This window comes from Micromys minutus, assembly GCF_963924665.1.
Source record: "Micromys minutus genome assembly, chromosome: 1".
Classification (NCBI taxonomy): domain Eukaryota; kingdom Metazoa; phylum Chordata; class Mammalia; order Rodentia; family Muridae; genus Micromys; species Micromys minutus.
Window position 1 is genome coordinate 22,708,629 of NC_137969.1, and position 12,425 is coordinate 22,721,053.

At 44.0% G+C, this 12,425-nt stretch overlaps 1 protein-coding gene across 3 annotated transcripts in view; it reads left to right on the forward strand.

Annotated features, from left to right (window-relative positions):
- The window catches only part of SLC2A9 (solute carrier family 2 member 9), a 106,675-nt gene that overhangs the window by 78,672 nt on the left and 15,578 nt on the right, over window positions 1-12,425 (forward strand). The window lies entirely within an intron of this gene.

The window sequence follows — 12,425 nt, forward strand, 5'->3', positions numbered from 1 at the left end:
CTAATGGAGGAAAAGGGCGTGTCCCTGCTTGCCAAACGAAGTACAGTGAGCTATCTTTATTCTGTTCACAGAAGGCAGGTACAGGCTAACTCACAGACCTGCTGTCTAAGAACCTAGTAATGAGGAGTCTGGGGTGCCATATGCCAGGCTCAGGAATGACTTGTGAAGAATCAAAGATGATCAAGCTACACCCATGCCTTGGAGAAGGCACTGGTGACGTGGTGGCAGGGATCCATGAGTAATTGTTGGTAGACAGCACTCTATGGACCTGAGAGTACCAACTCCCTCAGGGGTCCTGGCAGCTCTGGGGAAGGCCACTGCCAACAAGTAGCTGGGGAGCATTCTGGCCAGAGACCTGGCCCCTACCCACCACCCTGCATGGTACCTGCTAACTGTGAAGTCTCAATAGGTAAAATTTCAATTAATCCAGTTCCACTGTTCCCCAGCCACATATCTACTGGGAAGGTCTGTTCTTCTCGTAACTCAATTTCACCTCTCTGTAGGATGGAGTTTTCTTCATGATCTTTCCATTTTTTGTTTCATGTCTGTGTCAAGCTAAAGCCTCCATAGGACTAGTGCTGAGATACGGTAGAATCAGGGCAGCATCCAACATGGCTGCACACTCTTTCCCTGATGGGCTTCACAGCCTTTTTTTTGCTTTTATGTATGTTGATGAAAAGACTGAATTGTGGAACTGGAGTCCAGTTAGTCATGTATTGCCTGGTGTGCAGTATGGCCCCAGCATGTCCTAAATCAGTCACGGTGACATTTGCTTATTTGATTTCTAGCAAAACAAATGGAATTAAACCCCTTTTATTTGTCATTGTGATTTTAAAGGGCTGTCATGTTATTGGCTCCCATTTGTGATGGGTGGATGGAAAGCATTTGTGTTCATCCAAAGTTTTAGGGAGCTATGATAAGATGGCAGAGGAGACCTTGTAATGGTCAAGGAAGCACCACTACACACACACACACACACACACACACACACACACACACATGCATGCATGCACGCACGCACGCACACCACACAGCATGAAGGCAGGATGTTCTGAACAGCTGGAGAACAAAGGAGACACTATTCAGGCTACACTAGATTCATGTCAACTTGATACAAGCTAGGGTTATTTTGGAAAAGAGGATATCAATTGAGAAGATGCCCCTCACCTCATTGACCTGCGGACAACCTTGTTGTCTATTTTCTTGATTAGTGATGGATGTGGGAGGGCCTAGCTTACTGTGGGCATTGCCTCCCATGGGATGCTGGTCCTGGGTGCTATAAGAAAGCAGGCTGAGCAAGCCATGAGTTATCAAGCCAGCAAACAGTATTCCTTCAAAGCTTCTGAATCAGTTCCTGCCTCCAGGTTCCTTCCCTGACATCTCTGAGTGACAGAGCTGTAAGCTAAAATAAAAACACTTCATTCATGCTTTTGGTCATAGTGTTTTATTGCAGCGAGGACTTAGCTAAGACAGGTACCAATCAGGCAGGGTAGTGGACTGAAGGGAAGATGCTCACTCCATACTGCAGCAACCTATAGATCTAATCTTGTTTCCTCATATTGATGACCAACAACTGCTCCTCACCTTTTTGTGAGATGATGTCTTTATGCAGGAAGGCAGGAACAAAATAAAGTGAGGCCTGTCATTGGACGAGAAAGAAGGACAAGTGGGAGCAAAGTTTTAGAAAGGGAGGGAGGAGCAAGGGTGAGGAAAAGCATCTGGGAGCAACATGGCTACAGATGTTAAAATTTTTCTCTGTGCATAGATAAAAGTTATGAATATTTTTAATGGATGGGTGTATACAGGATTTCATGCTGTCTAGAGGGACAAATTATATCATATCAATTAGATCAGAGGTTATTGTGTGGTGTGTTCTTTTCTGTGGCCGACTTAATTGAATTCTAGAGAAGGTGCGTTGGTGGGATGCACCAAGCCCATCATGGAATTGGGATGTGTGGAGCTGGCATGGTAACAACCCACCAAAGGAATTGTGAGTGAAAGCAAGGTGCCATGCTGAATGGCTCTCAGACTGCCTGGTCAGAGAGAGCCAGGGCCTGTGCAGTGCGGTACACGAGGGAAACAAATGCACCACCTTTTAAAATCTTTACCTCAACGCCTCTCCTGTGATCTTCCCCAGCTATCCACTGATATTATATACCCCCCCCACTGGCACCTTTGAACATGTAGGATGCTCTCTTACTTCCTGCTTGTCAGTTCAATCCTGGGGTTCAGTTGGCCTATGGAATAGAGAAATGTCCAGGTCATTTCCCCACTTTGATCTGCCCTCCCTATGCTGGGAATAGAAATGGGTTACAGGAGAGCCTCCAGATTCTTTCCAATCGAACCTTATTCTCAATTTATAGACTAAGAGAAAAGCAGTTCAGGTTGATTAATTCCCTGAGTGACACTGCTGAGAAGTAACGGGTTTGAACCTTCACCATCTTGTTCTAAGACCCATGATCTTAACGCCTTCATATATACCTGGCTGGTGTGCATGAAATGCTTGCTAAAACTTGAGTAGAATTGGGTACATTTTGAAACTGACCTACAAAGCTAAAAAGTACTAAGGTGGCTCAGTGGCTAGAGGCACTTGCCACTAAGCTTAAAGATACGTTTTGGGTCTCAGGACCCACATGGTGGAAGGAGAGAACCAACCCCCCCCCACACACACAGAGGTCCTCTTACCTCCTCAAATGTCCCACACTTTCACAAACAAATGTCATACTTTTTTAAATGACATAGAGGGAAAGAGGCTTACACAGAGATTTCTGGATCTGAGGAGGAAGCTTCCATATGTTTCTTCTCAGAGTGAGTTTCACTACCATCTTCACCAATCTACCCGGCACACATGTACAAAAACACAGTTTTGTCACCTCTGACAGATCTTCTCAGATGAAGATGGCACTGAAGTTTGCTGGTTTCCATAGCTTCCATCGGGTCCTGATTCAGACATTTTACCCTCTCAGAAGTCAGGAGCTGGCCTAGAGCTTTAGCTCCTAAATTCAGATGGTGTTGATGACAAAGCTTTTGTGTCTCGGTGCATGAAATGTTCAGCTCCACACTGGCGTCTAGGCGGCCCCTCTGGGGTAGTCACCTGCACCCTACAAGCACAGATTAGCTTTTAGTCCTGACACTTTATCCCCAAATGTCTGGTATTCACTCAGCAGCCATGTCTTCCCAGCAAGCAATGATCTCAGCCACAAGGCGGACTGGGGTCTAAGACCACAATAAACTCATATTGGCAGTGCCAACCCAAGGCTCCAGGGAGATTACCCGTCTAAGGGAAATCCAGACTGGGAGAGTTTTGGCATCTACTTAAGTCATTAGAGAAGAACCCATCCCAGGAGGAGCTCTCTAAAAAAATAAGGAATGAGGGTGCTGAGAGATAAATGGTTGAGATTCCCCCAATAGCCATTAAGGAAATGCCAAGAACCCAGGGACCCTCTGGGATAATCCTACCAGGAGAACCCAACAGTTTACTCCAGACAGCTTCTCTCCTGAGCAGTCAATTTAAGGAGACACAACAAGAATCAAAATTAGACAGAAATAGAGAAAACAAAGCAGCAGTTTCCTACTACATATTTTATCTGTGTGCACAGCCTCAAGGTGGCTCAGAGAATCTCATAAACAAAGCAGTTGAAAGCCTCACTTTGAAGGACAGAAATCTATCTACAGCTCATTTCCAGTCTGAAGGCTGACATGAGGGTCTGACACCTGGAAAGAAGGCAGCTTTAGTGGGAAGGACAGAGGTACCCAGATGAGGATAGTGTTTGAAGCTGGGAATTAGGATAGAAGCAAGCAGTGGGAGGAAGGTGCAGGCCAAATAGGATGTACCAGGTGTTTGCTTAGCACGAGTCTGGTATGAAAAGGGTTCCCTCTACTTGCCACAATGCCCTGGCCCTGTAGAGCCTTCCCTGCAGGTAAAAGTTACCCAAGGGCTAAGTGAAGGACATACAGGAGCCTTCCAACTATGCAAGCCAGAGTTCCACAGAGGCCCTAGCATCCCAACTAAGTTCTTACAGATCTCAGAGGAGAATCTGAGTAAGGTGATGGGAACAGAGGCAAATGAAAGAGGTAAAACAGAAGGCCAACCGTGCCTTCATCACATCTACACAGGAGTAGAAAGGTAGTGGAAAGGTGCTATTCCTGACCTTAGGAAGAAGTTGGGGAGTCAGACCCATTTTTCAAGGGGTTTCCAAGACAGGGAGGGACCAGGACTAATGGATATTCATGGCTATCATTCTAGACTGATCTGAACATTGTTGTTTGTGTTCTGTGTGTCTGTGATCTTGCGGTTGGTCAGGTCTGGGCTCTAAACCCTGTCCATGATACAGGTACTACACAGAGGTGGACAGGAGACTGTGTTTATAACATGAACCATCCTGGAATAAAATTCAAGCAGCAGCTATAAGATCTCAAACACCTTGTTTGGAGTTATAGAATAGAACAAGATCCCTGGCCCTGATAGTAAATCTCACTGCCACTAAGAGTCAACAGCGATAAGTCTCTTTGTACAATGGCTACTGTGCACACAGCCCCAGATATTCCTACCTGTTGAGAAATAAACAAGTCTAGGAACAAATGAGAGGGGGAAGAGGAAGAGGAGGAGAAGGAGGAGAGGAGAGGATACGAAGAAAGAGAGAGAGAGAGAGAGAGAGAGAGAGAGAGAGAGAGAGAGAGAAGAGAGAGAGAGGAGGGCAGAGAGGAGGAAAAGGAAGAAGAAACAGACTGACCGATTTTTATATATACCTTTGGCTTTTTCCCAGCTGAACTACGCAGCTTAGATGGGACTCAAGTCCCCTGAGGAGCTAGAAATCTGTGTTCCAAACAGAGTGACAAGAAAATTAATTTCTAGTCTTCATGACTCAAAAGAAATTATTGGGTAGAAAATTAGGTACAATTGTACTCACACAACTAGAGTCATAAACCAAGACACATCCTGACACCAAACCAGTATGTGGTAATAATTCTTGAAAGACAAACCCACATAATACAAAATTATCTGTCATTGCCAAGGACACATCAATGAATGTATATGAGGGTGAAGCTTACCTTTGGATTCATTAGCATGTGTTATTAATAGTAGCCACCTTCCAGAAGTGGAAATCAAGCCTCATGCTCATGACCACAAAGGGGCTTGTAGGAACATCCCTGTGACATGAACCTTCTGAATCCTGCTTGTGAACACTAAGACACAATGTAAAGTTGTAGTTGCTCCTGAGTCTGGTAGGAGATGACATCCCCCCTGCCCTGCCCCCAGGCATGGCAGTCAAATAGACTTTAGAAGACATTTTGTGAATGATCTCTCTACTCTGAGGGTAAGGCTAGAGGACTCAGCTAGAAACAGGAACCCCAGGACCAGCCTTATTGGGAAGAATTCCCAATGCCACCCAGGCATATGGGAAAACATGTGGTAATACCTTAGCCTGGAGCACGACTGTGTAGCGACACAGAGTGGCTGCCACCCTCCAAACCAAGGGGTGTCTGCCCTGAAGTCAGAGACCTGCTAATGAGCTTCCCCAAAATGGGCTATCTCAGTGAGCAACTGGAAGACAGTAGCCATATTCTCAGAGCACAGGGACCAGGATCAGGGGATGACAGGACAGCAGAGGGACTTGGAAGGGGGCGAGGAAACTAGGTCAAGGTGAAACCATTCTTGTTCCCACTGCTGTGATAAAATGCCCTGGCTAGCAACTCTGAATGAGAACTGAACTGCATATCTAGCTTACGGTTACAGGTTAAATTCGGCTACTGCACGGGAGTTAAGGCAGGACCTTGAAGCAGGTAGTCGTCACATCTACAATCAAGAGCAGAGAGAAATGAATGCATTCACGCTTGTCAGTGCTTGGCACCTCTCTACACATATGCAGCATACAGTGCTTTGTCTAGGAGGTGGCACTGCCTCACCACGGGCAGGTCTTCCCACCTGAATTAATATACTCAAGGGAATCCCCCAAAGACAAGCCCACAGCCAACATGGCCTAGGAAACCCCTGGTTGAGTCTCCTCCTAGGTGGTTGTAGACTAGTTAACAATTAAACTGACCAGCACAGTAACTTACCATCCATGTGACTCACTTCCATCATCTCAGACAACCTAGAGGTTTAGTTTCTCCATCTTCATTAGTCTGGGGTGCCTGGGGAGCTATAATCTCTACAGAGGATGCCTAAAGCTTGTTCCTCAAGTCCCCATAGCCCCAGATTCATGTTTATTTAACAGGATGCTAAGTTACTCTGACAGAATACTCAACATGAGCAACACAGGGTTTCCAGGGTCAGTCCTGAGCTCTGTGGATGCCAGGCCCATTATGTGCCAGAAACTCACAGTAGTAAGGACCAACCAGAAAGAGGCTGTTCACATCAGGGCAAATGGAAAGTGGGGTGGGCCAGACTGAGACTATGTATGTAACCTTCAAGGCACATTCACAGTGTGATATATCTGGTATATCCTCCAGTGAGCCCTACCTCCTAAAGTTCACACACACACACACACACACACACACACACACACACACACACAGAGAGAGAGAGAGAGAGAGAGAGAGAGAGAGAGAGAGACAGACAGACAGACAGACAGACAGACAGACAGACAGACACAGACACACAGAGAGACAGACACAGAGACAGAGAGTATACTACCATTTGGGGACCAAATATTCAACACATGAATTTTGTAGGAAATGTTTTTATATTTAAATCACAATGTGGATTAAATGACGTCCACCAAGGTTCATGTTTGATTGGATCCTTGGACTACAACCTTGCCTGGAAATAAATCCTTAGTGAAAAGTTAGTTAAGGCTCTTGGGGTGAGATCAGCATGATCTGAGGTATGAAGGAAGACCAGGGGTCACCAGAAAGGAACAGTCCAAGAAACACAGAGTAGATACTACCCTGAGTGTTTGAAAGGAACAAGGCACTGTCCAATCCCAAGCTTCCAGTGTCCAGATCTGAGATGACAAATCCCGTTCCGAGTGACCGCATTTGTCTTCATTTGTTACAGCAGGCACAGGAAACTCATCTGGCCATCGTGGTGGCAAGACAGGCCTTTGTCACCCCAGGCAACTGGAAGCACAGGGCAGGTGGGCCTTGGAAATGAAAGACTTGGACCACCCATTGTGACAGGGGCATGTGGTCGAACTAGTCAGTGAGGGTACTGTGCACGCTCTACTTGTCCAGGAAGACCAGGGAGCGTTCAAAGTTCTTATGAGCTTCCCACAGTAGAGCACCTGCCCCACCAAGAGCGTTGCCGTTGTGTATCCTGAGGACCACAGCATCTCTTCCAAGGAAACTTTGTTTGTTTGCTTGGTTTTTTGTTGTTGCTGTTTTTGTTGTTGCTGCTGTTTGCTTTTGTTTTCTTTTCTTCCTTTTCTTTTCTTTCTTTTTTTCTTTTTCTTTCTTTTTTTTGTTTTTTGTTTTTGTTTTGTTTTGATAGGGGGTTTCTCTGCATAGCCTTCGCTGTCCTGGAACTCACATATAGACCAAGCTAGCCTCAAACTCACCGATATCCACCTGCTTCTGCTGCCCTCCTGTGTGGTGGGATTAAGAGTGTGAGTCAATGCCACCATCTGACTCTGACATCATCATAATCTCCTCTTCCTCCTCTTCTTCCTCTTCCTCCCCTTCCTCCTCTTCCTCCTCCTTTTCTCTAGATTCCAGGGAGCCTGATTAGTCTGTCCTGCATGCAGTGGAGATGGGCACAACCGGAATCTGCCTGACTCCGAGCTTGGTCTCCCCTTCCTCAACCTACCCCATTCTCCCTTGAGTCTCTCGCTGCTCAGTTTTCCTTCTTATCTTTCCCCACAGCCTAGGGTAGAGTTAATTAGTGTGCTTGCTGCCTGCAACTTGAGTAGGAACACATGGCTGTGTGCTTTAAGATTTTCTGCCAAGCTCACTTCAGAAAGGTTGGTCTTCAGAAGAAATCACAAGCGATCGCTCTTTGAAACAGTTCTAAGTTCCTGTGGCTAAGCCTGGATGATTGATTGGTTGGATGATTAGATGATTGACTAATTGATTGCTTTTATTCTTTTTATCTTTCTTTTTTTCTTTCTTTCTTTCTTTCTTTTTTGAGACACTGTGCTGGTTGTCAATTTACATACATCAGAAATTAACTAAAACCAAAGTGGCTAAATACACCACTTAAAAAAATTTTATTAAATCATTTGAAGGAAAGACTTGATTCTAATTGGATATTTTGAGGTGGAAAGATGCACCCTTAATCCGGGCCACACCTTGTACTGACAGCCTATATAAAGGACATGAAAAAAGGAAGTTTGCTATCTTTACCTGCTTGCACTTGCTCTCTCTGGAAAGTGTAAGTTTAGAGTCTACTTTTTTCAACTTCAGGCATATAGTGAAAACAAGCTGAGACATCAAGCATTGTGGACTGTAGGACTAGCTGGACCACTTGTAAGCCATTTAATAAACCCTGTAGATAGATAGATAGATAGATAGATAGATAGATAGATAGATAGATAGATAGATAGGTGGGTGGGTGGATGGATGATGGGTAGATAGAGATATATAAATAGATAGAGAGATAGATAGATAGATAGATAGATAGATAGATAGATAGATAGATAGATAGATAGATAGATAATAGATATAGATATGATTCATTCTGTAAGCTCTGTTCTCTGGAGAACCCTCGCTAATACAGAACAGGGTCTCTCTGGCCTCAAACTCATGAACCTCTTCCCTCTGACTCCCTAGTGTCGGGTTCTCAGGAGTGTACAACCAGGTTATGCCAAGCCTTGAGGTTTTACAGACATTTAGAAAGTTCCCAGAACTGGTTCTTACTCCACAGATACAATGACAACTGTCAGTTTCCAGGCTTTCCATAGTTCCCACCTTAGATGCCTTCTTCCTAGCTGTGATCTGGGCTATTCCTCACAATCTAGCACAAGAATTTGTCTGTTTTTCCTACCTCCACCGACACATAACTGGCTGCCAGAATGTATCCATTTACTATGGCCGCTGTAGTAGACTGGTAGATTCAACCAACAGAAAAGCATCCTCCAATTTTGGAAGCCAGAGGCCCAAGATCAAGGTTGAGAAGGAATACTCTCCTCTAGAGGCCCTAGAAAAGCTGTCTTTATCTCTCTCCCTCCCTCTCTTCTCTCCTTCTCTCAACTCTCCACTCTTCATTTTTCCTCTTCTCTCTCCTCCTTCCCACTCTCTCCCCTCTCTACCTTCCCTTCTTCCCCTCCTTTCTGTTATTCTCTCTGTCTTATTCTTCTCTATGATCTCTGCCTCCGTCCTCTCATGCCCCAAAATATCCTTCTGCCTATACACTTATATGGATAACCAAAATAAGTTCTTTACATGAAGGCCCTTGCTTGTTCTAACAACAAAGAAGATATATTGGAAATGAAATTCTCAGTAAATCACAGACGAAGTGGGAAACACCCCCAGGAGATTACACAAGGTAGAGGGAAAGGTTGAGGGACTGAAGATAAAGTGAGAAATTGTCACACTGGGATAGAAATAACAACTACAGCACTAAGGAACCTCAGGACCCATTTAAGACAACAAACCCGTGAATCTGCCATGTAGGAGAAGCAACCAGAATATAGATGAAAGGTATAATGAACTCCAAAACTTTATAGCAGGACATTTCCCAAACTTAAGGAAAGAAATTGATATACAGGTACAGGAGGCATTTAGAACCCCAAAGAGATATCATCAGAAAAGAACCTTTCTATGTCACATGAATGCTAAAATTCAAGAGTACAGAACAAAGAATATAGAGAGCTTCCAGAGAGAAGTGGTGAGTTACCTACAAGACAAACCTGTTAGAATGAGAGCAGGTTGTGAGCCAATTGGCCAGGAGAATACAGACAGGTATGTTTCACTCACATCACAAGATTATTATACCCAGCAACACTAACCTTTAAGTACAAGGGACAAATAAAGACCTTCCTTGATATGCATGGACTTAAGTGATTTATGATTACCAAGCCAGCACTCCAGTAGATACTCAAAACCATACTAGACACAGAAGAGGAAGAAAGTGATACACAACCATAAGGGCTTAGGAGAGAACAAATTCCACTGGAGGAATGAATAAACAAATGAGAAATAGAAAATAACTAAAGCTTATTGACTGAGTAAACTAGAACATTTCTAAAATGAGTAAGGGAGAGATTATCTTATGCTTTCCAATAATAATTTTAAATATAAAGGGTCCAAGTCCCCAGTTAAAAGTCATAGACTGGATGGATGGGTTAAAAAGCAAGTTTCAACTAATTTCTATCTACAAAAACTGTCATTGGAAAGAACATAGACAGATGCAGAGCGGAAAAATAGGAAATGGTATTTTGAGTAAAAATATTCTCCCAGAACACTCTTGTTCTGATGAGCACATTTTCAAAAAAGGAACAGAAGATAAAACCGATACAAAAATCAGTGCCTTTCCTGTATACTAATTATGAACATGCAATGAAATGAATCAGGAACACAATCTTATTAGCGATAAAGAATAAATCTACCTAAAGACTTGAAGGATCTCTGCAATGAAAACAGTGGGCTTGTTGTGAGAAACTGGAGGTACTGGAAGATAGAAAGACCTCTGACATTCACATATCAGTAGAACTAGCATTGTTTGAAATGTCACTTCTTGAAGGTCAATCGACAGATTCACTGCAGTCCTCATCAAAATTCTCCTGAAATTATTTCTATAAATTCAGAACAACCGACAATTCACATGGAAGCACTATAGTCAATTTGAGTAATTCTGGGTTTATCAATGTCTAGTTTTGAAATGGCTGCAAAACACATTGTTCTCAGTGCTCAGTGGGAAAACTAATGTCTTAGAGAAGCACTAAAGCTGCACAGTTATCACCACCATCACCATAATCACTACCAGCACTGTCACCATGGTCATCATCTTCAACATAATCTTTCCACCAATGTCATAATGGTGGAAATGATCATTAGCAGACACCACCACCAGCAGCACTATAATCACCATCATCACTTCCACCATCACCATGATCACTATAGCAACCACCATCATCTCCACCATCTCTATAGCCACTATCAACATCACCACCATCACCATAGCAACCACCATTATCACCACCATCACTATAGCAATCAGCATCATCTCCACCATCACTATAGCAACCACCATCACTATAGCAAACACCATTATCACCACTATCTCTATAGGCAGCAACATCACTATAGCCACCACCATCACCACCATCACTATTATCCTCATCACCATGGTAGGCAGCAACAGCATCACCACCACTTGTCTTCTTTGGCATCTTTAGCAAAACACCACAGATCAGGCAACTTAAGCAACAAACATCTTGTAGTTCGAAAGAACGGAAATTCAAAATCAAGATGCTAGCAGACTCATCATGTGACGCAGATCAACTGTGAGGGGTCACAGATAGCACCTTCTTGCTGTGTAATCACGTGGCAGAAGAAGGCACAGTCCATGGGGTCTTAGTTTTAAGGTTATTAATCTTATTCATAAGGGCTTCATGGCACAGTCACCTCCCAGATTCTTGCCTCTTAAAGCCATTGCATTGATGCCATTCAGTGTTCAATGTACAAACGGGGAGAGGCACAGTAACCCGGTCCCCAGCATCACCATTGTCATCAGCATCACCATTCCTACTATTGCTGTCACCACCAACACCACAACTTCCACCAGCACCCCCATCATTAACAGCAGTTGCAGCACCTTTACTGAGCAGTCATTACATTCTGGTATGGTATTGTGTCCTTTACCTGTGCTATCTGGTTTCTTGTCCAAGGAACTCAAGAGTTAGTCAACACAGGAAGTGAGGCGTCACCCTTCCTGCACCTCAGCTTCTGTTAGAATCCCACAAGCTGAGCAGGTGGTAGAACCGGGTCATGAGAAGCCTCCCCTCCGTGCCAGTGTCTTTCGCAGCGAGCAGTCTCTTGTAGGCCTGAGGCATCAACATTGGCCTTGTTTTAATTTGCACCTTTCCAACCGAGAAGCAATTACGGGATAATGATTCATTTCTCTAATGTGTCAAAAATCAGCTTCTAAAAAAGTCAAAAGCAACCCACTACTGCATTCATATTCTGGCCATTGTCTTTCTGTTGCTCTGAGGAAAGGCTAGGTTCAGACCTCTCAGATGTAGTAGGGATGTGATCATCCCACATTGGGAGTAAAGTGGCCAGAATTAGGAGATTGTTTACTTACTTATTACCCTCCCCCACATACATAAATACATACACACACACACACAGATAAAATTTTTGAGACAAGGTCTTATGTAGCCTAGTCTAGCCTTGAGCTCATCGGGGTATCCAAGGATAGCCTTAGATTCTTGACTCCCCTGCCTCTGCCTCCCACATTCTGAGATTACAAGTGTCCATTACTGTATCTGACCCTTAAAGGATATTTTAGGTGTCAGACCCTGACCCTTAAAGATCAAAGGCAA